The following is a 26602-nucleotide window of genomic DNA, read 5'->3' on the forward strand; positions in this document are numbered from 1 at the left end:
TCACTACATACAAAATAGTAACAGGAATTGACAAAATCGACAGGGAAGACTTCCTGAGACCTGGAACTTCAAGAACAAGAGGTCATAGATTTAAACTAGCTAAACACAGATGCCGAAGAAATATAAGAAAATTCACCTTCGCAAATAGAGTGGTAGACGGTTGGAACAAGTTAAGTGAGAAGGTGGTGGAGGCCAAGACCGTCAGTAGTTTCAAAGCGTTATATGACAAAGAGTGCTGGGAAGACGGGACACCACGAGCGTAGCTCTCATCCTGTAACTACACTTAGGTAATTACACTTAGGTAATTACTATTATCTTGGCATCATCAGCAAACATGTTCATATAATTCTGTATTCCATCTGGAAGAAGATTTATGTAGACAATGAACATTGCCGGTGCTAGAACTGAACCCTGTGGTACTCCACTTGTGACATTTTTCCAGTCCGAGACATTGCCTCTGATTACTGCCCTCATTTTTCTATCAGAAAATTTTTCATCCATGTTAGAAGCTTACTTGTCACCCTTCCAATGCTTTCCAGTTTCCAGAACAACCTCTTATGTGGAACTCTGCCGAAAGCTTTTTTTAGGTCCAGATAGATGCAATCAACCCAACCATCTCTTTCCTTTAAAATCTCTGTGGCTTGATCATAGAAACTGAGTAAATTCGTTACACAGGATCTTTCAGATCGAAAACCATACTGACTGTCTGATATTACTGTACATTGTTTTTCTCCAGGTGTTCTACCCATTTAGTTTTCATTATTTCTTCAATATTTTGACTTACACTTGTCAACGTCACAGATCTGTAATTGAGGGGGGGGGGGGGTGTTCCCTGCTGCCATTTTTGTGGATTGGAACTATGTTAGCATTTTTCTTCACATCTGCTTCAACTCCTGTACACAGGGATGCCTGAAAAATCAGTTGAAGTGGAATGTTGAGTTCGAGTGCACATTTTCTCAGAAATGTAAAGTTCTTGTAAGGTTCTTTCACCCATGGTGAAACTCCATCTGGGCCAACCACTTTGTTCTTACTTAGCTCCTGAGCATTTTCCCCGCTTTGTCTCTATGTGCTCTGTTTTTCTCTGGAATTCTTATTGTGTCTGGTTCCCTGAAGATTTCATTTTGTACAAACACGCTTTGGAACTTTTCGTTTAATGTTTCACACATTTCCTTTTCATTTTCTGTAAATCTCTTTCCCATATTCAACCTCTGAATATTATCTTTTACCTGCAATTTGTTGTTGATGAATTTATAGAATAGGCCTGGTTCTGTTTTACATTTGTCCGATATCCCTTTTTCAGAATTTCTTTCTGCCCCTCTCCTCACTGCAGTGTAGTTGTTTCTCGCATCTTTGTATCACTGGAATGTTTGGGGGTTTGGCCTCTTCCTGTACTGATTTCATTTTTGTCTTTTGGTCTCTGGCCTTCGCACAATTTCTGCTGAGCCAATCCTGTTTTCTGGTCCAGCATCTCTGTCATGGTATGATTGTTTGCGTGCCTTCTTCGTATATTTTGCCAAATTTGGCATACATCTCATTAAATTTCTTGCCTAGCACCAAGTCTGTCCAATTACACTCATTAAATTTGTTCAAAGTACCCCATAGTGTCCTCTCTTGAAATCGAGTTTAACAACTGTTTCAATGTCCCCATTGTCTTCTAGATTATCTCAAAGCATATTTAATGTCCAACAGGACATGATCACTCTTTCTCAAGGGAGGAAAGTACTGGACGTCAAATATCTCTTCTTCCTTCCTTCCTGGTTAATATTAGATCCAGTACGGACAGAACATCTCCTTCCCTCATTCTTGTGGCCTGCTTGACATGTTGATACAAGGAATGACTCTAGAATGAGGTTTACAAATCTGCCTGTTCAAATGTCCTCTGTTCTTACTTCGTAGGCCTCCTAGTCTATTGCTTTAAGATTGAACTCCATGTGGGAGTTTTGTCACTTAAGACCGTTTCTTATTAATTGTCTGCAAGGTCTATATTTATTTTCCCGAGTCAATCCTCTTAGTGTTCAAATTTAATTTATTGAATATCCTTTCTTGCCATTTGTTTCTCTTGGGCCTACTACTGTTATTAATGTTAGTTTGCACTTCAAAGAGCTCGTGGTCTGAGTATGTTGTATCTAAGATTGTAATAAGTCTGATTAGCTCAATAGTGTTTGTGAATATCAGATCCAGCGTGTTTTTGTTCCTAGTTGATAATGTAATCTACTGATTTAGTGAGAATTTGTAGCAATCTTGGTAGTTTTTTGACCTGTGAGTGATTATTTCCAGGTTGATTTCCTGCAATAATGTTATTGTTTACTATTTTCCATTTTAAACTGGGTAGATTGTTCTGGATTGCTGCTATGGGGCGGACGCCGATTTTTCCCTGCATATGGGTGTGGGGCTCGTCCGTCGCCTCTACCCTTTTCTCTTGCATGTGCGGCTCTGCCTTCTTCCACCGGCAGTGCTCCCGGAATCTTCTCGGCTATGTTGTGTCGTGACACATTCGTGCCTACGTTCTGCAGGTGAGTTTATGCGGTCTTGCTTCTCTTCGGCCAGATGCTGGTTAGTGATTTTTGGATACGAATATACGAACATCGGAACATAGGTGACTGGAGCAGGCCTATTGGGCCATACAAGGCAGCTCCTGTTTATACCCATCCAGTCCCACTCATATGCATGTCCAGCCCATGCTTGAGTCCAGATAGGGAACTATCTAGGGAGTCCAGATAGCCCCTACTCCACCTGGTTACAAGGTACAATGGTGGGGGTATATGTTATGGGGTAAGTGTTCCTGTCTGGGTGTTCTGAGGTCACATTTTGCAGCAGTTTTCATGCTGTGGATGTGTTTTGGGGATTGGTTGTGGATTTTTGTTGGCCCTGCCGTGCATCTTCCTGGGGCCTTACTTGTTCGTCTGGGTGACTGGTTGCAAGGGGGGTCATGACACTGTTTTTCGTGGTCTTCTCTGGGTCATTCCTTCCTTGCCCGTCTTGCAGTGACTGGCTTCGGCCTTCCATATACATTGGATTCTCTGTATGGTGCTTACTTAGTTGTCCTTCCCTAGTTGTGTTTGCGGTAGTTGTGCTCTGGCTTTTTGGTCCTGCTTCTCATTTGTTCTTTGCTCTTGGGCAGGTTCCTGGGCTTGCTGGGCTCTATCATATTTGTGCTTGATGCTGTGTGTGTGGTGTTATCCTCCCCCACATTGCTTCCTCCTGCGTTCCGTTTCTCTACTACTGACACTGTGATACTTCTTTCCCTTGTCTCTTTGGCTTATTTGGGCTCTCATTCCACTGGTGTAATTACCTAAGTGTAGTTACAGGATGAGAGCTACGCTCGTGGTGTCCTGTCTTCCCAGCACTCTTTGTCATATAACGCTTTGAAACTACTGACGATCTTGGCCTCCACCACCTTCTCACCTAACTTGTTCCAACCGTCTACCACTCTGTTTGCTAAAGTGAATTTTCTTATATTTCTTCGGCATCTGTGTTTAGCTAGTTTAAATCTATGACCTCTTGTTCTTAAAGTTCCAGGTCTCAGGAAATCTTCCCTATCGATTTTATGAATTCCTGTTACTATTTTGTATGTAGTGATCATATCACCTCTTTTTCTTCTGTCTTCTAGTTTTGGCATATTTAATGCATCTAACCTCTCCTCGTAGCTCTTGCCCTTCAGTTCTGGGAACCACTTAGTAGCATGTCTTTGCACCTTATCCAGTTTGTTGATGTGCTTCTTAAGATATGGGCACCACACAACAGCTGCATATTCTAGCTTTGGCCTAACAAGTCGTGAGCAATTTCTTTAGTATATCGCCATCCATGTATTTAAAAGCAATTCTGAAGTTAGAAAGCGTAGCATAGGCTCCTTGCACAATATTCTTTATGTGATCCTCAGGTGATAGTTTTCTATCTAGAACCACCCCTAGATCTCTTTCATTATCAGAATTCTTTATAGATTTCTCACATAATATATAGGTTGAGTGGGGTCTATGTTCTCCTATTCCACATTCCATAACATGGCATTTATTAACATTAAATTCCATTTGCCAAGTGGTGCTCCATATACTTATTTTGTCCAGGTCTTCTTGAAGGGCATGACAATCATCTAAATTTCTTATCCTTCCTATTATCTTAGCATCATCAGCAAACATGTTCATATAATTCTGTATACCAACTGGTAGATCATTTATGTAGACAATAAACATCACTGGTTCAAGAACTGAACCTTGTGGTACTCCACTTGTGACATTTCTCCAGTCCGATACATTGCCTCTGATTACTGCCCTTATTTTTCTATCAGTCAGAAAATTTTTCATCCATGTTAGAAGCTTACCTGTCACCCCTCCAATATTTTCCAGTTTCCAGAACAATCTCTTATGTGGAACTCTGTCAAAAGCCTTTTTTAGGTCCAGATAGATGCAGTCAACCCAACCATCTCTTTCCTGTAATATCTCTGTGGCTCGATCATAGAAACTGAGTAAATTTGATACACAGGATCTTCCAGATCGAAAACCGTACTGTCTGTCTGATATTATATCATTTCTCTCCAGGTGTTCTACCCATTTAGTTTTGATTAGTTTTTCCAATACTTTCACTATTACACTTGTCAATGATACAGGTCTATAATTGAGGGAGTCTTCCCTGCTGCCATTTTTGTTGATTGGAACTATGTTAGCCTGTTTCCACACGTCTGCTACGATTCCTGTACACAGGGATGCCTGAAAGATCAGGTGAAGTGGGATGCTGTGCTCAGATGCACATTCTCTCAGAACCCATGGTGAAACTCCATCTGGGCCAGCTGCTTTGTTCTTACTGAGCTCCTTTAGCATATTTTCCACTTCATCTCTAGACACCTCTATCCGCTCTATGTTGTTCTCTGGAATTCTTATTGTGTCTGGTTCTCTGAAGATTTCATTTTGTACAAACACACTTTGGAACTTTTCATTTAATGTTTCACACATTTCCTTTTCATTTTCCATGAATCTGTTTCCCATTTTCAACGTCTGGATATTATCCTGTATCTGCAATTTGTTGTTTATGAATTTGTAGAATAGGCCCGGTTCTGTTTTACATTTATCCGCTATCCCCTTTTCAAAATTTCTTTCTGCCTCTCTCCTTACTGCTGTATAGTTGTTTCTCGCATCTTTGTATCGCTGGTATGTTTGGGAGTTTGGCTTCTTCCTATACTGATTCCATTTTTGTCTTTTGGTCTCTGGCCCTCTCACAATTTCTGTTGAACCAATCCTGTTTTCTGACCCTGCATCTCTGTTTTGGTATGAATGTTTGTGTGTCTTCCTCGTATATTTTTAAAAATTTGGCATACATTTCATTTACTTCCCTGCCTAGCAACAAGTCTGTCTAATTACACTCATTAAAAAAATTTCAAAGTTCCCCATAGTGACCTCTCCTTAAATCGAGTTTATCAACTGTTTCAACGTCCCCATTTTCTTCTAGATGATATCTTAAAGCATAAGCAATGTCTAACAGGACGTGATCACTCTTTCCCAAGGGAGGAAGGTACTGGATGTCAAATATCTCTTCTTCTTTCCTGGTGAATACTAGATCCAGTACTGACGATACATCTCCTTCCCTCATTCTTGTGGCCTGCTTCATGTGTTGATACAAGAATGTCTCCAGAATGAGGTTCACAAATCTGCATGTCCAAAAGTCCTCTGTTCTTGCTTCATAGGCCTCCCAGTCTATTGCTTTAAAGTTGAAGTCCCCCAGTATCAGCAGTCGTGATTTATCTCTATCTGCTTCTACAATAATATCTCTCATGACCATTATGAGGCCCTCTAGTTTGTCATCCAGTTCTTCCTTTGTCCATGTGTTGCTTGCTGGTGGGCTGTAGGCTTTTAAAATTATCAGCTTATCATCCTGATTCCAGATCTGCAATGCCATTATGTCAATATCTCGAGGGTTTTCAAATATTTACTCTCTTACCTTCAGGTGTTTTTTCACCAGTACAGCCACTCCTCCTCCCTTCCTAGTTTTCCTGTCTCGTCTCCAAACTGAATAGCTTCTTGGGAATATGACTTCATTTATTATGTTTCCTTCAAGTTTCATCTCTGATAATGCAACAATATCTGGGACCCTAAGCTGGATTATATCTTGCAACTCCAAAGTTTTTGACCTCACTCCATCTATGTTGGTATATACAATTTTCAGGAATATGTTCCCTTTTCCCTTGCTCTTTACTTCCCCTTCCACTACTGATCTTGTTGCTTTGTTTTTATGTACCATTTCACAAGCTTTCCAGTCCCTGTCACTTTGATGAAAAAAGAATTTCTGTCTTCTTCATTTCTATCCCCATTTAGACGTTTTGCCTCAATTAGGTTCATTTTCAGCTTTTCTCTGTCTTCCTTGGAGAGGTCTTGTCTTATTGACCAAAGTTTGCCAACCTCATCACTCTGCAATTTCCTGGCATTTCTAAGCACTTCCATCATGTTTTTCACTCCATTAAATGCCACCCTTAAGGGGCGGTACTTGTCTTTCTCATATTTTCCTATTATTCTAAAATCACTGACATTTTCCTTTGAGCCTTGTCCTAAACCTACAATTTTCTCTATGATTTTCATCTCTTCTGCTGCTCGGTCCAGCCTAGATGAAATTTCCTTCTCTAAATATCCAAAAATTATTATGGACTTAGTTCTATCTGCAGTGTTTTGTACTAGTTTACTGTTGGTAACCAATTCTTTCCTAATTGCTTGCCTAATTTCTGCTTCTTGTTTGTCATTTCTGGTTTTGACTTCTGAACACACTTCTTTGATAGTCTCTTTCTCTTTTACAACTTGAGCATATGTCGCTTTTATTTCTTCTTTATATTTTTCTAGTTCCTTATTCACCTCCTCTATGTGAGTTGTCAGTGAAGTTTCCAGTTGGAGATCCTTGCCTAACTCTATATTAGCTCTCAGGCTACCTTGGAGTTGTTCACCATATGAGTCTATTTTCTTGTTTATTTTTTCAAAGTCACCACACTTCACTTTCCACACCTCATTTTCTTTCACTAGTTCCTTGATTTGCTCCTCCTGATTTGTTACCTTGTCTGTTAATGCAGTAATAATCTTACCTTTCTGAAGCATACTCCCTTTTAGAGTGCAAAGCTCACTCCTAAGAGCTCCATTGTCCTCTTCCAATTTAAGCACTTTTTCTTCATACTTCTTTTGCATATCCTCAATTATCTCTAACCTGCCAAGAACACCTCCTTTCCTTATATCTTGTGGTGAGAATCCTTTGAAACAATCATCTGTTGGTGTGTCTACAATCCCAGTGGTGGTGGCGGCGGCCATCTTGGTGAGGCAGGTGTGACTCCTGCCTCCTCCAGCTCACAGAGATCACCCTTGTGATCTCATAGAGATCACCCCCTTGTGATGGTGTCCCCTGGTGCGTGTGCCCCTTGGGTCCCGTAGTTGGTCTTCTCTCTCTTTTGTTCCTCACTTTGGGGATCTTCAATGTGGTGATAATATCCTCGTGGCTCGTAGTCCTTGGTTCGGGTATTGGTCTGGTGGCATTTTCACGGTCTCTCGGTGTCCCTTCTCTAGAAACGTGTGTTGGGACTGTCGTCACAGATCTCCTGGCAGGCTTGCTGGCGTTGGGATGTTTTTCTGTACGGCAGACGTTCCGGCTTCTCATTTGCCGGCTTGGGTTTCCGGCTCTGCTAGTTCCTTGGTCGCACCCGAGATCTTCCCGCAGCTCCGCCTCTTCCTAGGCTCGATTGGCCCATGACGGAGCCGGTTCGGTTCTGCCTCGAGTCTCACCTTCTGTTGGTGGTTGGGTGGCTTCGTTGATGGTGTCTCACCTGCGTGCTTCTTGGCGGCAGTGTGGGGTTTTTTGGCGGTCCTTTCTTTTCCTTCTGTCCCTTCTTAGGTAGTTGCGTTGTTGGCGTGGTCTTGTCCTTCTCTTGTGGAGGTTTGGGGCCGTCATCTTGCCCCATACTGTCGCCTCTTCTTGTGCGGTGCTGGCGGAGCCGCTTCGGCTTGCTTTTGGTTTTGGTGTTCCTTCTGTGCCATTTTGCAAGCTGTCTCGGGCATTGTTTCACCTACGGCCTGCTCATGCGCCGCCTGAGCCGTCCTGGTCATTGGGCGGAGTGATCTCTTTTCTTTCTTCTCCTCAGTTTGTTGTGGCCCCTTTGGTTCCGGTTTGTTCTCGGAGGCTCTTTTTCTGTTGTCATTGCCCTCTGGGGGTTGGGTTGGGGCACTTCATGCTCTCCTCCGGCGCAGGGGTTTCTGCTCTTTCGGTCTTCATGGTGGTTTTGTTCGTCTGCAGCCGTCTCCTTTTCTGGTGAAGATTGAGACTTCTGCTTTCCGGAGGGGTCCCTGTGTTGTTGATGCTTGTTGGTCAGGCCGGGGGTGCATCCTGTTTTGTGTCTGGTTGCGGCTCTTCGTCGTTATTTGCGTGCCATGGCTTCTGTGTCCGGGGACGCGCATTGGGTTGCTCCGGTTTACCTTCTTCCCTGTTCGCGGGTGCGGGTTTCCTGTGTTGTCCTCAGTTTTCTTAAGGCTAGCTGGCCTTAAGGTCTATCCCCGTGCCCATGACGTTCGTAAGTTCGCTGCTCTTGCTGCCGTCTTGGCGACATGTCCTGGGCTGCCATTCAGACACGGGGCTTTTGGAGGTCGATCAGGGTCCTGACTGCTCGTTACCTCGTGTATGTTCTTGGGCCTCGTCGGGTCTGTGTCGCCTTGGATCGGCGGTTGCAGCCAGTTATCTTCACTTTGAGTAGAGGAGTGAGCAACGGCCGCCTCCCAGGTAGGTCCCTAAACATTCCTCTTTGGGTAGTTAGCTCCGGAGAGCCGAAGGGGCTCCCCCCAGAAAACTAGCGTTGAATGTAATGAAACACCATTTTCTGGGTGAGACCTGGAGGCTCCCCGGCATCCCTCCCTCTCTCCGGTCGGCATTTTTGTGTGTGTTTTGACATCCAGCCTCTGAACTGACGAGTGGATAGCCAACCATACGCGGCTATCCACTCTTCTCTTCCTCCGGATAGCCGGCTCCCCCCTTTCCCCTCCGCTGCGCAGACAGCGGCACGGTGACATGTGACGTCATTATCGTTTGCTTCTTTCTTTTATGGGAGTTCTATCCACTTGTTCGGATTTTGGTAGCAATAATTTCACCAGAATAGGGGTTGTTTTGGGGATGCTTACCTTTCTGGGTGCCTGACCTGGTCAATGGCAGACATAGAATGCTTCCAATCACACGCGGGTTTCTATAGGCCATTGCTCCCCATGCTTGGGAGCTGGCCTCTGAGGAGGCCAGGTTCTGGCTCGTGGTCCCCAGTAGGCCCACAGAACTCCATATACATGACTGATGCAAAAGTCTGACATTAGCATATCAGCCTAGTAAGCTCTGGGAAGCTAATGGGTCTTACCCAGAAAATGGCATTTCATTACATTCAATGCTGGGTTTTTAGTCTAAATTTGGTGAATATTTCAAATGTCATATTGAGGATTTTTTTTATGGTAAACTATACTGAAAACCTATATTCTAAACCTATGAAAATGATGATCATATGCTATTCTTAGAGCATAATAAAACAAAATGAACAATTGGTGATATTTTATATTTTTGAAGCCGATTTGAAACTCTGATGTTTTCAATATTCAGTTATATAATTACAGTGGTACCTCGGTTTGTGAACGCCCCGTTTTACGAACTTTTTGGGTTACGAGCCTGATTTCTTCGGAAAATTTGAATTGGGTTACGAACTTTACCTCGGGATACGAGTTTGTTGATACGCGTATGGCCGACCTAGCAAATGGTGGCACGGCGATCGCGCCTCAGTTTCCCAGTGCCTCCCGCCTAGTGACTATCCCGTCTGAATTCTTTGCAAAGATTTACATTTTTTTTTAGGATTTCTGGCTTTTTGAATATAAAAGTAGTTGTTATATATGTCACCATGGGTCCCATGAAAGCCAGTGGTAAGGTTCAAGGCAAGAAAACTCATGTGAAAATGACCATAGAGGAAAAAAAAAAAGATCATTCGTAAACATGAAAATGGTACATGTGTTGTTGATCTAGCTAGGCAGTATAACAAATCTTCAGGGGAGGAGGAAGAGGAGGCAGTAGAGGATGTTCTTTCCTCATTTAAGAAATGTGTGCAGTATGGGAAGAACTGCAAAGTTTTACTGAAAAGAATCACCCAGATAAAGCTTTAGCAGGCCATTGCATTGATCTTATTAATGACAATGTGATGTCTCACTACAAACAAGTGTTACAAAGAGGGGAAAAACAATCTTCAAGAAAGAAATGAGGAAATCAAGCAGTGAGCCAGAAGTAGGTCCTAGGCAAAACATGCCAGAGTGTGTACTCCAGAGAAGTCATCACTGCCTGATGTTATAATGGAAGGGGATTCCCCTTCCAAACAGTAACACCTCTCCTACTTTCCCCTCCTCACCGTCTTCCATATGCCAACAGGAGGCATCAGTAACGGTAAGTAATAACTTGTACATACTTTAGTAGTGAAGATTTGGGTGAATTAGGTATAAAATTTACTTTGAAGTTAATTTTTGGGGGAGTCAGGAACGGATTAATTCATTTCCCATTATTTCTTATGGGGAAATTCGCTTCGGTTTGCGAATTTTTGGGTTACGAACCATGTCCAGGAACATATTAAATTCGTAAATTGAGGTACCCCTGTATTTTTTATTTTCTTGTTTTTCAAGTTATGTTGGTGATCATTTAACCTTTAACCCTTTAACCCTTTAACTGTGCAACGCGCCTGCAGACCCAAGCTTCAGGTGTGCAACGCGCCTCCGGGTGTTTTTATTTTTCACGTTTCATTCAAAACTCCCTCGGCTACATGGGGTTCACATCAGCTTCCTCAGGGCTCTTGTATACAGACGCCATCTTTAAAAAAAATCATGGTCCACATTGCCGGGTGCCAGAGCCTCAGTAGTGAGTGAGTAACCAAGGCTAGCGCTCGCAGCATGAGTGCACAGCACTGCTGTTCAGCGTGTGACCACAGCATCGCCAAATATTGTCAAAATATATATATAATCTGTTTTATTTAGCCATGATAGTATTATAGAAGAGCCCGAGTGTGATAATGACTGGGTACAATGTTCAAATATCAGTGATTCAATGCTGTTCACGATGTTCACAGCGCTAGCCACAGCACCACAGCATTATTTCGTCCATGTAGGAACCTTCAAACTACTTTTTAGGTTCCTTTTCAAAATAAACTTGTGGTCAATAATTCATTTACAGGTATTAGTGACCAGGATTGTGGTTATAATGAGCGTTGTGCGTAGGAAGGAGGAATTTTGGTGAGGGAGGGAGGAAGGGAGAGAATTGAGGTAGCCTCACTGTGTGGCAGTAACTTTTGTTTTGCTCACCATACTAGCTTCGTGATTCGCTATGGGGAACACACATGTACAAGGGTATATACAGTGTGTGTGGAATAGTGTAATAACAGCACCAGGAGTATGTTGTGAGGAGCTATTTTGGTGAGGGAGGTGACGTCGTAATCGTGGCGTTGTCTGCTGTCTGCTGTGTGATTTGTCATGCAGTGTATGGTGGCCACTGTACTGTTTGGACACAATACCGGCTTACTTGCATAGTTCTGGTAAATAAAACATGTAGATAGGTATATATAACATGTGTAAATTGTGTAATAAATACAATAACAGTATGGTGGGAGGAGCAATGTTGGCGAGTAAGATGTTGGAGTGAGGGAGGGCTGGCTGGGTGTGGCTGCTCACACTCGCGGTGTTCTGAGTGTGTTGATGGTGAATGTATATAGTGTGTGACAGTGTAGAGTGTGTACATATGTTGTAAATATACATAAATGAACTTGAAACATTCGTGTGAATAACTGTATGATTTGGAGGAGCAATGTTGGTGAGTTGGAGGAGTGAGGGAGGGCTGGCTGGGTGTGGCTGCTCACACTCGCTGTGTTTTGAATGTGTTGATGGTGAATGTATATAATGTGTGACAGTGTATAGTCTGTAAATAGATTGTATATATACATAAATTAGCATGATACATGGTAAATATGTGCAACATATGTGTACACAAGTGTCATGCACGTAACACAGTGTCTTCGGACAGTACGGATGTTTTACTGCCATAATATAGTGTACGTGTTTATGATACATAAGATTAGCATGTAAAAACAAATAAAATGTATTTGGAACTGTGCGCAAAAAAATGTGCAAAAATATATTCGCGGCAACTCACGAGCCCCGCCCCGGGCGCCCCACCGACCCCGGGAGCATACTGCTCTGGCGCACGGGGAATTATGACGTCACGGCCCACCTTTCGGACCCCATAGCAGCCAAAGTAAGTACAATTTCGAACTTGCGTTGCTATACCCATATACAGGGAGGGGTTTCTGACACTTTCCGAAGAAAAAATAATTTTTTCCCAAGGTTTCATTTCCTGCGCATTGGGGGGATGTCATATTTATAGGCCGCGCAGTTAAAGGGTTAATTGCTCGGCTTCCAAATATGACACCCCTCCAGTGCACAGGAAATAAATTCTCTGGAAAAAATTCTTTTGTTTTTTTAAAGTGTCAAAAACCCTTCCCTCAGTATAGGTATGTCAAAAATTTTGACAGTGTACGTACTTTGGCTACTATGGGGTCCGTAAGTTGGCACGTGACGTCATCATTCCCTGTTTGCACATGACGTACGTTCCCAGGGCCTGTAGGGTGCCCAGAGCGGGGCACGTGAGCTGCCGTGAATATATTTTTGTTAACTTTTTGCGCACAGTTCCAAATACATTTTATTTGTTTTTATGTGCTAATCCTATGTATAATGAACACGTACTCTATATTATGGCAGTAAAACATCTGTACTGTCCGAAGACACTGTGTTACGTGCATGACACTTGTGTACACATATGTTGCACATATTTACCCTGTATCGTGCTAATTTATGTATATATACAATCTATTTACAGACTATACACTGTCACACAGTATATACATTCACTATCAACACACACACAACTCTGCGAGTGTGAGCAGCCACGCTCAGTCAGCCAGGCCTCCCTTACTCCTCCAACATCGTACTCGCCATCACCCTTCCTCCCACCATACTGTTATTCACACCACTGTTTCAGGTTCATTTATGTATATTTACAACACATTTACACACTCTACACTGTCACACATCATAAACACACTCAGAACTCCGCGAGTGTGAGCTGCCACACCCAGCCAGCCAGTCCTCCCTCTCTCCTCCAACATTGTATTCGCCATTACCCCTACTCCCACCGTACTCTTACTGTTTTATTACACTCTTTACATATGTTATGTATACCTATCTACATGTTTTATTCACCAGAACTACGCAAGTAAGCTGGTATTGTGTCCAAACAGTACAGTGGCTACCATACACGGCATGAGAAATCACACAGCAGACAGCAGACAACGAAACGATTACGTCGTCACCTCCCTCACCAAAATTGCCTCTCTCAACATACTCCTGTTGCTGTTATTACACTATATACACACACTGTATATACCCATGTACATATATGTTCCCCATAGTGAACCACTAAGCTAGTATGGTGAGCAAAACAAGAGTGTCTGCCACACACACACAGTGAGGCTACCTCAATTCTCTCCCTCCCTCCCTCCCTCACCAAAATTCCTTCTTCCACAATACTATGCACAATGCTAATTATAACCACAATCCTGCTATTATCACATTCCTGGTCACTAATTCCTGTAAATGAATAATTGACCACACGTTTATTTTGAAAAGGAGCCTAAGAAGTCATTTGAAGATTCCTAAATGGACGAAATAATGCTGTGGTGCTGTGGCTAGCGCTGTGAACATTGTGAACAGCATTGAATCGCTGATATTTGAACATTGTACCCAATTATTATCACACTCAGGCTCTTCTATAATACTATCATGGCTAAATAATACAAGTTATATATATATTTTGACATTATTAGGCGATGCTGTGGTCACACGCTGAACAGCAGTACTGTGCGCTCATGCTGCGAGCACCAGCCTTAGTTGCTCACTCACTACTGAGGCTCTCAAACCCGGGAATGTGGATCACGATTTTTTTTAAAGATGGCGTCTGTTTACAAGAACCCTGAGGAAGCTGATGTGAACCCCATGTAGCCGCGGGAGTTTTGAATGGAACGTGAAAAATAAAAATACACGGAGGCACGTTGCGCAAACCAGACGTGGGCCTGCAGGCGCGTTGCACAGTTTAAGGGTTAAACCGTGCAAATCATATATATGATTTCAGTGACAAAACCGAAACCGTTCATGTCATATATATATATATATGATTTTGTGTCTAGCGCTATAATTTAAACGCCCCGCCTGGGATATAGGGGCAGCTATAGTGCAGCCACGATCGATAGTTGCCAGATGCCACCTAGAAAAAAAATCCAGGCCAACATTCTTGGGGTGTGATAGCTTCAGCATTAAGCGAGCCACCAAGGCTGACATACGCAGCATGAGCTCACAGCACCGCTGTTTAGCTTGTGACCACAGCATCGCCTACAAATTCCATAATGCAATGGGGCCTCGACTTACGATGCTAATCCGTTCCCAGAGATGGATCATAAGTTGAAGCGATTTTTCCATAAGAAATAAAGGGATTTGAAACAATCCGTTCCCCCACCCTCCAAAATATTAACATACAAATACATTTTATACTGAATACAATGTTTTTCTAACTACAATAGAGTACCTAAGTTTATCTTTCTTTTATGGAGGGCTCTTGATGGCATATGGAAAATGGTGATGAGGGGGGAGGAGGAGAGTTGTTACTGTTTGGAAGGGGAGTCCCCTTCCATTATCACATCAGGCAGTGATGTTTTCTCTGGGGTACTCTCTCTCCTACGTTTTGCCTGAATACCACTAGGACCTGGTTGTGGTTCAGTGCTTGTTTGTCTCACTACAAATTTGTCAAGAGACATTTGTTTACCCTTCGTTTTAACATTATTCTGTAATGATGCATCACAGTGTCATTGAATAGGTTAAGGCAACTACCTACAGCAGCTTGATATGGGTGAGTCATTTCAGCAAAGGTTTGCAATTCTTCCCATGCTGCACACATTTTCTTAATTTTTGAGGAAGAGACATTCTGTACTGGCACATCCTCCCCTAAAGAAATTTCCTCAGCTTCCTCTTCTTGCTGCTCCTTTTGAAGGGCTTGGAGTTCTTCGGTGGTCAGTTCTTCGTTGTGTTCTTCCACCAACTCCTCCACATCAGCACCATCCAACTCCAAACCCAATTGCCGACCCAGAGAAACAATTTCCTCAACAAGAGGCACTTCTGGTTCAGGCTCAAACCCCACAAAGTCTCGTTCTGCAACACATTCAGGCCACAGTTTTCTCCAGCCAAAGATCATGGTTCTTACAGTCACTTCTTGCCAGGCTTTGTCAACAAGTTTTAAAGCACTATAAATGTTAAAATGGTTTTTCCAGAACTCTTTGAGGGTGAGGTCTGTGGCATCCGTCACTTCGACACATCTCTGGAAAAGTGCTCTTTCATAAAGTTTCTTAAAATTGGCAATGATTTTCTGGTCCATAGGCTTAAGTAGAGGAGTGGTGCTGGGAGGAAGGAACTTTATTGTAACAAACCTAAATTCCTCATCCAATGAATCCTCCGAGCCTGGAGGATGGGCAGGAGCATTATTGAGGAGAAGCAGGGCCTTGAGTGGCAAACTGTTCTCCTGCAAATATTTTTTGATGGCAGGGCACACCACCAAATTCACCCACTCCGTAAAAAATTGCCTAGTCACCCATGCCTTAGCATTAGCCTTCCACATCACACACATTTTGTGTTTCTGCACATTATGTTTTTTGAAAACCCTTGGATTTTCGGAATGATACACAAGCAAGGGTTTAATTTTCAAATCGCCACTCGCATTATCACACAACACAAGAGTAAACCAATCTTTCATAGGCTTGTGACCAGGCAATGACTTCTCCTCCTTGGTAATGTATGTTTTCTTTGGCAATCTTTTCCAGAATAGCCCTGTCTCGTCACAATTAAACACTTGTTGTGGTAGGTATGCCTCACTCTGCACAAAATCTTTAAATTCGCCAATGAATTTTTCAGCCGCTGGTTTGTCTGACCTGGCAGCCTCCCCATGCCTCACAACACTATGAATTCCACTTCTTTTTCTAAATTTCTCAAACCATCCCCTGCTCGCTTTAAACTCTTTCACTTCTGCATCACTCGTTCCAGGGGTTTTCTTTAAAAGGTGTTCATGCAATTTTCTTGCCTTTTCACAAATGATGGCCTCCGAAACGCTATCACCCGCTAACTTCTTGTTGTGTATCCAAATTAATAATAACTGTTCAACATCCTCAAGTGTTTGTGTTCTGTGTTTCATGATTATTGATACGCCTTTTGCCACTTTAGCACTCATAATGTCCTTTTTCTTATCCAGTATGGTGGATATCGTTGACTGAGATTTGTTGTACTGCCTAGCCAGTTCACCTACCCGCACACCATCTTCATATTTACAAATGATTTCTTGTTTCTGCTCTATGATCATTCTTACATGGGATCTCATATGTTGAGCCTTACCACTGACTTTCCTGGGACTCATGGCACGATATATAATAATTACTTTAATGTTCAAAATGCAAAAAATCACCACAAAAGTGGAATTTCTTATAGGCGCGATCGTCATTTAGCGGGCAGCTGTAGTAAACTGAGGCAGGTCGGCCGCGTGACCGGGAACCACACACTTGGTCGACCCGAACGTGTACCAACAAATATCGAAAGTCGACAACACATCAGATGTCGAGTCGCATTTTTCGATGAAATTTACATTGTAACTCGAAATTATCGTAAGTAGGGGCAATCGTATGTCGAGGTGCCACTGTGTATATATATATATATATATATATATATATATATATATATATATATATATATATATATATATATATATATATATATATATATATATATATAGGGGGGTACCACCACTGGTGCAATTATAGGGACCCACAGCCTCAGAGAAGGAAACACAGAGCACTCAGGGAAAAACTTGCCATTTAACTCTGAATACGAAAGAGTGTTCACTTCTCCTACCACCCCCTTTTTTTTTTATTATGATGTACACTTTATTATGCAAGGTTATACAGTTACATATCTGATTTTATACAAAAAATGAACATTAAGAGGACACAAGAAAAAGTTCGCTTCCTAGAGACTGTAGATTTCCTCGAACTCCTCCGACGCCGGGCAGGAACCGAGGATGCAGCGGGCATTTCCCCTCTGGATCGCAACACTGAGGCGCTGAAAGAGAAAACTTGCTGCTCTAGGGTCTCTTGTGGTGTCAATGAGCTTGGAACCAAGATCCTTAAGAAACCTTCTTGCACTCTCACCCCATGGGCCTAGGGTCTCAGACCCTATTGGAACGAAGTTGTACCTTTGATCTAATTGCCTGTACTTGACTGACTTTTGTTTTTCTCTGTGTGTCGCTGCGGCTCCTGCTGTGCCGGTAGAGAGGGTGATGTATGTCGTTGCCAGGGTGGATACGCAAGTATAGTCCCATGCTAACTGCCTGCCACCCTTCCACGGACGCAGTGTGATTCCGTCTGGTTGGCCGGCAAAGCTAACAAAGTCACGGTTCAGTAGGTTGCGGGGCTCTCTCTCCGCTGGACACTGAGCAGAGGCAAGGCTTCTTTTAATGATGTCGTTGACTTCGTCGTGTCTAGTGTGCCAACCACCCGATTTTCCACAGTGCAGGCCATGCAATCCATATTCGTCAGCATCTGCCTCGCCGCAAATACACCTGTGAACAGTGTGGATAGGGGCAGCAAGGCGGAGAGCGACTGCAATACGGAGCTCCTGCGGATCAAGACGTGTGCCTGTCGCAGACATAGGGACTGCCAGAAGGAAGTCCCCTGCATGGGGAGCCTGCACAGCTGTGAGGCGTGCACGATCACTGGGGGTTGTTGCTGCCTCCAGCAAAGCTGTGGCTTCTTTGTCTACAATGGGGCTGTCCCAACTAGATTGTTTCTTGGCTTTCGGCATGGCTGGTCTGAGTGCTGGGTCTGTCATGGCACCCCATTTCGTGTCGCATTCCGTGTAGTGGGGGTCCTGTATTCCCGCTACATCACTCAGAGTGTCAGGTAGAATTTCCTTAACCAGGTCATCTGATGCTGAGGAGGAAGACAGGAAGGCTGGGACAGCAATTTGGGTGGCGGTGCGGACACCCAAGCCACCGAGCCTGACAGGAAGAGTGGCTTGTTTCCACTGGCATTCGTTGAGGGAGAGGTTAACAACTTTTTCCAGCATGGTCTTCAGTAGGAGGTCATACTCGTCAAGCTTTGGGTTGTCGTAAGATGGGGCGCACCTCAGAAAGTAGGTTAGCCTCGGAAGGGATAGGCATTTGGTGAGGAGATAAAAAGCATCGTGGGCATCGATGTCACCTATTCTGTCTATGTATTCCTATTCTTATTCCTATTCCTATTGTATATTCCTATTCCTAATCCTATATATCCACCTATTCTGTTATATATATATATATATATATATATATATATATATATATATATATATATATATATATATATATATATATAAAACTGAAAACTCACACCCCAGAAGTGACTCGAACCCATACTCCCAGGAGCAACGCAACTGGTATGTACAAGACGCCTTAATCCACTTGACCATCACGACCGGACAAAATGAGGTGATAGCTGAGGCTATTTGAACCACCCCACCGCCGGCACTCGGATAGTAATCTTGGGCATAGCATTTTACCAAATCACCTCATTCTTTGGGGCACACGTGAGGAACACAAATGCGAACAAGCCTGAATGGTCCCCAGGACAATATGCAAAATGGATTATGGTCGTGATGGTCAAGTGGATTAAGGCGTCTTGTACATACAGAACACCACTTGGTTTCCGAACCCCTTGGGGACGAGACCCGTCGGTTAACATGTAAGTTCGTATACGAGAAAGAGGGGAAAAAATAAACTAGAAATGTAAAAAGAAATTTTTCCGACAAATTTATGAAAAAAACTCTAGGGAAAAAAATCGTCAGGTTCATGGCGTAAATGCGACCGTGTTTTGTTTGTACTCATCAATAAGTGAAGTCCTGATCCGCTTTATAAAAGTCCTTAATTGTTCCTAACTGATTATTAAGACGTCTGGCAAACATCCTCTGGATGTTTCCTGCCTAAAATATACGATGATGTACTGTACATTTAAGAAACAAATCTGGGTCACAGGTCTGTGGAGTGTGGTTAGGCTTACGGAGTCAGCCGGTCCCTCCCCCACCACCGACACACCTCCCCCTCTCCCCCCACCACCGACACACCAACCCCCCTCTCCCCCCACCACCGACACACCTCCCCCTCTCCCCCCACCACCGACACACTACCCCCACCCCCCACCCCAAACCCATACACACACACATACACACTCTCTCTCTCTCAAAGGTCACGTGGTTCACGGCTCACTTCAACACCCATATATCGCTTCCTGCCTGCCTGCCTGCCTCCTTCCCAGCCTGCCAGCCTGCTTCCTTCCCAGCCTGCCTCCTTCCCAGCCTGCCTCCTTCCCAGCCTGCCTGCCTGCCTCCTTCCCAGCCTGCCTCCTTCCCAGCCTGCCAGCCTGCTTCCTTCCCAGCCTGCCAGCCTGTTTCCTTCCCAGCCTGCCAGCCTGCTTCCTTCCCAGCCTGCCTCCTTCCCAGCCTGCCAGCCTGCTTCCTTCCCAGCCTGCCTCCTTCCCAGCCTGCCTGCCTGCTTCCTTCCCAGCCTGCCAGCCTGCTTCCTTCCCAGCCTGCCTCCTTCCCAGCCTGCCAGCCTGCCTCCTTCCCAGCCTGCCTCCTTCCCAGCCTGCTTCCTTCCCAGCCTGCCTGCCTGCCTCCTTCCCAGCCTGCCAGCCTGCTTCCTTCCCAGCCTGCCAGCCTGCCTCCTTCCCTGCCTGCCAGCCTGCCTCCTTCCCTGCCTGCCAGCCTGCCTCCTTCCCAGCCTGCCTCCTTCCCAGCCTGCCTGCCTGCCTCCTTCCCAGCCTGCCTGCCTGCCTCCTTCCCAGCCTGCCTGCCTGCCTCCTTCCCAGCCTGCCTGCCTGCCTCCTTCCCAGCCTGCCAGCCTGCCTCCTTCCCAGCCTGCCAGCCTGCTTCCTTTCCAGCCAGCCTGCCTCCCTCCCTGCCATCATGCTAACGGGTAGTGTGTGTTAGGCTTATCTTCGGGAATGAGCCGGTCTCACCCCCACCACCAACAAACCACCCGCCCCCCTACATCCCATCTCTCAAGGTCACGCGGTTCAACCGCGAGACTACCACTCACTCCCTGCCTGCAAGCTAGCCTGCCTGCCTGCCTGCCTGCCTGTCTGCCTGCCTGTGCCTGCCTGCCTGTGCCTGCCAGCCTGCCTGCCTGTGCCTGCCAGCCTGCCTGCCTGTGCCTGCCAGCCTGCCTTTCCCTCCCTAATTCTCACTACTACTTCCATCCCTTCCTGCCTACCTCCTAGCATCTCTCCCTACCTCCCCCTCCCTCTTAGCATCTCTCCCTACCTCCTAACATCTCTCCCTACCTCCCCCTCCCTCCTAGCATCTCTCTCCCCCCCTCCTAGCATCTCTCTCCCCCCCTCTCTCACTGATTCTCCCCCCCCCCCTCATTCATACTGCCTCCCACCTAAACTCCATCGTCCATCCACCCACCAGTCAGCCATAACTGACGCAATGCGTGCATTTGGAGCCAACATGGTGCACAGATGTTTCTTGATTGTGCAGATATGTAAAACAAAAGCACAGAATGAACATTCCAGCCTTATGGCAATTCAAAATAATCGGAATAATAGGCCGTGAATCTGTGAAGTCACAGTGGGCAAACTGGACCATCGCCCACCCACCACCACAAGCCGGCGTGACGCTTGGCGGACCCCTTCCTACCCGAACTTTGTTCGGGTAGCATGACTCCCCAACCCCAATCGGGAAACTGGAAGTTTCGGATAACTAAAGTTCGGAAACCAAGTGGTGCTCTGTACCAGTTGCGTTGCTCCTGGGAGTATGGGTTCGAGTCACTTCTGGGGTGTGAGTTTTCAGTTGCATATTGTCCTGGGGACCATTCAGGCTTGTTCGCATATGTGTTCCTCACGTGTGCCCCAAAGAATGAGGTGATTTGGTAAAATGCTATGCCCAAGATTACTATCCGAGTGCCGGCGGTGGGGTGGTTCAAATAGCCTCGGCTATCACCTCATTTTGTCCGGTCGTGATGGTCAAGTGGATTAAGGCGTCTTGTACATACCAGTTGCGTTGCTCCTGGGAGTATGGGTTCGAGTCACTTCTGGGGTGTGAGTTTTCAGTTGCATATTGTCCTGGGGACCATTCAGGCTTGTTCGCATTTGTGTTCCTCACGTGTGCCCCAAAGAATGAGGTGATTTGGTAAAATGCTATGCCCAAGATTACTATCCGAGTGCCGGCGGTGGGGTGGTTCAAATAGCCTCGGCTATCACCTCATTTTGTCCGGTCGTGATGGTCAAGTGGATTAAGGCGTCTTGTACATACCAGTTGCGTTGCTCCTGGGAGTATGGGTTCGAGTCACTTCTGGGGTGTGAGTTTTCAGTTGCATATTGTCCTGGGGACCATTCAGGCTTGTTCGCATATATATATATATATATATATATATATATATATATATATATATATATATATATATATATATATATATATATATATATATATATATATATATAGGGGTACCTCAGTTTAAGAGTTTAATTCATTCCTGGAGATGGCTCGTATTCCGAAAACTCATATTCCGAAGTTAATTTCCCCATAAAAAATAATGGGAAATGAATTAATCCGTTCCTGACTACCCCAAAAACCCCACATCAAACTAAATTTTTATACCTAATTCATCTAACTAAACCTACAAAACTATGTTCAAGTTATTACTTACCTTGCTGTTGAATGCTGTAGGCGTATGGAAGATGGTGAGGAGGGGGGAGGAGGTTATCTTGAGGTTATCTTGAGATGATTTCGGGGCTTTTTAGTGTCCCCGCGGCCCGGTCCTCGACCAGGCCTCCACCCCCAGAAAGCAGCCCGTGACAGCTGACTAACACCCAGGTACCTATTTTACTGCTAGGTAACAGGGGCATAGGGTGAAAGAAACTCTGCCCATTGTTTCTCGCCGGCGCCTGGGATCGAACCCAGGACCACAGGATCAAAGTCCAGCGTGCTGTCCGCTCGGCCGACCGGCTCCCTAAGGGAGCCGGAGGAGAGGAGTTACTGTTTGGAAGGGGAGTCCCCTTCCATTATCACATCAGGCAGTGAGGACCTTTCTGGTGTGCTCTCCCTGGCACATTTTATCTGAGTGCCACTAGGTCCTGGTTGAGGCTCACTGCTCGATTTCCTCACTACAAATCTGTCCATGGAAGCTTGCTTTTTCCTTCTTCGCAAGCTGTCTCTGTAGTAAGGCATCACATTGTCATTGAAAAGATTAAGACAACAGCCTACTACAGCTTTCTCTGGGTGAATCTTTTCAACAATTGTTTGAATCTCTTCCCACATCTGACACACCTTAATTACTGCAGAAGGAACATTCGCTGCTGCCTCCTCCTCCTCCACTATAGAATCATCCGCTGCGTTGTCTTGCTGTTCCTGTTGAAGGGCTAGGAGTTCTTCGGTGGTCAGTTCTTCGTTGTGTTCTTCCACCAACTCCTCCACATCATTACCATCCAATTCCAAGCCCATTTGCTGGCCTAGACTAACAATTTCCGCAACAATAGGCGCATCATTTATAGGCTCAAACCCCTCAAAGTCTAGTTCTCTCCCACATTCAGGCCACAATTTTCTCCAGCCAGAGATCAGGGTTCTTTGAGTCACTTCTTGCCAGGCTTTGTCAACGAGTTTTAAAGCACTACAAATGTTAAAATGGTGTTTCCAGAACTCTTTGAGGGCTAGGTTTGTGGCTTCAGTCACTTCAAAACATTTCCGGAAAAGTGCCCTTTCATAAAGTTTCTTAAAATTCGCTATGATTTTCTGGTCCATAGGCTGAATTAGAGGAGTGGTGTTAGGAGGAAAGAATTTAACTGTGAGGAATTTATTGTATCTGGGCAACAAATCATCTTCCAAGCCTGGAGGATGAGCAGGAGCATTGTCAAGGAGAAGCACAGCTTTAAGTGGCAAATGTTTCTCCTGCAAATATTTTTCTATGGCAGGGCACAGCACTTCATTCACCCACTCCGAAAAAATAAGCCTAGTCACCCATGCCTTTTTATTAGCCTTCCACATCACACACAAATGGGTTTTCTGCACTTTATACTGTTTGAAAACCCTTGGATTTTCAGAATGATACACTAGCAAGGGTTTAATTTTCAAATCGCCACTTGCATTTGAACACAGCACAAGCGTAAACCTATCTTTCATAGGCTTGTGCCCGGGCAAGGATTTTTCCTCCTTGGTAATGTATGTCCTCTTAGGCATTCTTTTCCAAAACAGTCCTGTTTCGTCACAATTAAACACTTGTTGCGGTAGGTATCCCTCAGCCTCTGCAAACTCCTTAAATTCGTCAATAAATTGTCCAGCGGCTGGTTTGTCTGAGCTGGCTGCCTCCCCATGCCTTGTAACACTATGGATACCACTTCTCCTTCTAAATTTTTCAAACCAGCCCCTGCTTGCCTTAAACTCTTTCGTATCTGCATCACTCGTTGCAGGGGTATTCTTTAGAAGGTCTTCGTGCAACACCCTGGTTTTCTCACAAATAATGGCCTCCGAAACACTATCACCCCTTAACTCCTTGTCGTGTATCCAAATTAATAACAACTTTTCCACTTCTTCAAGTGTTTGTGGTCTTTGTTTCGTTATTGTTCTTACTCCTTTTGCCACTTTAGCACCCATAATCTCATTTTTCTTCTTAAGTATAGTGCATATTGTTGATGTGGCTTTGTTGTACTGCCTACAAAGTTCAACAACACATGTACCGTTCTCATGCTTCCGAATGATCTCGTTTCTCCTCTATTGTAATCCTGACATGGGCTTTCTGGCCTTTATCCTTACCACTGGCTTTCTTGGGACCCATGGTGAGATATATAATAACAAATTGTATAGTCAAATCACCAAAAATCCAACAAAACACTGAAAATCCGCGAGAAGAATTGATGTGGTGTCGTCACTGGGCGCGAGACAATGGTAAACTGAGGGGCGGAGGGGCGACGAGGGCCGACCACCACGCGCTAGGTCGGCCTGTACGCGTATCATCAAACTCGTGTCCCGAGGTAACCCTCGTGTTCCGAGACATATTTTTTGAGGAAATCCTGCTTGTATTCCCAAAAACTCGCATACAGGGACACTCGCATTCTGAGGTACCACTGTATATATATATATATATATATATATATATACAGTAGAACCTCTATTAACGAGTTTAATCCGTTCTGGCACCGAGCTCGTTACCTGGAAAACTCGTCTTTGGAAACAAATTTCCCCATTTAAAATAAAGGAAATAAATTTAATCCGTTCCACTCCCAAAAACATCCATACTTGTATGACTTTTTTTATGTAAATATAATACTGCACATGTAAATATAAATGTTTTGTTGTAGTGTTTTAATATTTATTTTACCTTATGAAGAGTAGTTGCTGGCTTGAGGGAGACGATGGAGAGGTGGGAAGGAGGAGAGGGGTTATGGTGTGGAAGGAGAATTCACCTCTGAGTCAGGCGGACTCTCTCTTCTTGGGAATTTCACCCAAATTTCATTTCAAATGTCACACAAGGATGCGTTAGACCAGCACCAAATAAAAAACTATGTTGATTACACTCGTTGTGTCAACAATATAATAGTCTTACCACGAAGATACAATACAATGCCGTTTTCTCAAATAGGCAATGTGGTTATTAAAGAAAACGGAAATTTCATGGCAAACATGTATACAATCCCCAAGTCGATCGGATAAGTATTGGATTTTATAGAAATATTTGCTCAAATGATGCTTGAGCGCGGTGTTTGGGTGCATTCAAGAGAAAAAAAGTGTGTTACGTTCAAGCGACATATACCTGCGAAAGTGATAACACTTTCATAAAGTGTTATCACAAAGTGATAAATTAATTAAACATTTTCACACACTGGGTTGTCACTGCTTTATCAGGGCAGCTTTTCCAAGAATGCGTTCACCTTTTCAAACATTCCAAACACTTCCCTGATCTCAGTGGAAGAGGCAGCATCCTCCCTTACCTCCTCATTCCCTTACTAATGGTGTAAATTGTTGATGAGGACCTGCCATACTTCCTTGTGAGATCAATCACACAGACACCACACTCATGCTTTGCTATAATTTCCTTCTTGAAATCCATAATAATTGTGTCTTTCTTCCTCTTGAAAACACTATCTTTAGCAAGCAGCAGCTTTGGAGACATCGTGTGTTACAAATTGTAGTCGCAAAACCACTAAAAACCCAAAGAAAAGCTCAAATAAATCCAGAGGGATGCTTGTCGTGTGAGATACAACAACAACACTGGCGTCGGAGGCGTCCGAGAATTTGCGAGAACCCGCGAGATACTAGGAAGTGCCATGTGGTTTCACTTGTTAATAGAGGCGAGCTCGTCAATAGAGACAAATTTGCTGCGAGTGGCTTGCTCGTTACTGGAAAAACTCGTTAATAGAGCCACTCGTTAATAGAGGTTCCACTGTATATATATATATATATATATATATATATATATATATATATATATATATATATATATATATATATATATATATATATATATATATATATATATATACACAGTACAACCTCGATTCAACGTACTATATGGGACCACCCCCAGTTCGTTGGAGCGTTGGATTCGTTGCAAGAGGTGACCTTCAAGAGGCGTTTGCGTCAGTGTCTTTTTTTTTCTTGTACACAATAAAAATGCATTGTATCATATTACTTACTGTACCTATATTTTACTACTCTACTAAAAATACTGTAATTCATGTATTTACCTTATTGTTGGAGTTATGTCCATCTTGAAGTTTTGTGAAGTTGTGAATGCTCTACAGTAAATAGGTACTGCAGTGCATTAAGCCGTTAGCACTGTATTATTAAAAGTGGTTTTGCTGTATGTTGAGTACTACAATACAGTTCTTGAAAACTATTGTACATTAGAATTATTGCAACTTTAATTTTAACACTATGTACACACTTGAATTTAACACTTATTCTAATTGTTCACTTCACACACGATGTTTTTAGATGTTTGCATCAGCTTTGCTGGTGCTCGCTGCTGCTGTGTTGGCTTCAACTGCTTTTGTGCTGGTGCTGGGTACAGCTGTGCTGGTGCTGGGTACGGCTGTACTGGTGCTGGGTACGGCTGTGCTGGTGCTGGGTACAGCTGTGCTGGTGCTGGGTACGGTGCTGGGTACGGCTGTGCCGGTGCTGGGTACGGCTGTGCTGGTGCTGGGTACGGCTGTGCTGGTGCTGGGTACGGCTGTGCTGGTGCTGGGTACGGCTGTGCTGGTGCTGGGTACGGCTGTGCTGGTGCTGGGTACGGCTGTGCTGGTGCTGGGTACGGCTGTGCTGGTGCTGGGTACGGCTGTGCTGGTGCTGGGAACGTCAACAGTGCCAGTAACATTTTGTATAATCTCATCATCTGTTAAATGACCATTGATTAAATGATTTATTAATTTTATTATTTCGGAGCCGTAGTCACTGAACAGTGGCGACGAATTGAAACGAGAAAC

General features: G+C 44.2%; 1 protein-coding gene across 2 annotated transcripts in view; it reads left to right on the forward strand.

Moving 5' to 3' along the window:
• LOC123764535 (uncharacterized) overlaps positions 1-26602 on the forward strand; it is a 64115-nt gene that overhangs the window by 18967 nt on the left and 18546 nt on the right. The window contains exon 1 of one of the 2 annotated variants that reach the window (XM_069314604.1): positions 2338-2513. The exons of the other annotated variant lie outside the window; for it this stretch is intronic. The gene's annotated coding sequence lies outside the window, so the exon portion shown is untranslated. Of the gene's footprint in view, positions 1-2337; positions 2514-26602 lie in introns of those variants that run through there. 2 annotated transcript variants of the gene reach the window in all.

Source organism: Procambarus clarkii, chromosome 79 (assembly GCF_040958095.1).
Source record: "Procambarus clarkii isolate CNS0578487 chromosome 79, FALCON_Pclarkii_2.0, whole genome shotgun sequence".
In the NCBI taxonomy this organism is placed as follows: Eukaryota; Metazoa; Arthropoda; class Malacostraca; order Decapoda; family Cambaridae; genus Procambarus; species Procambarus clarkii.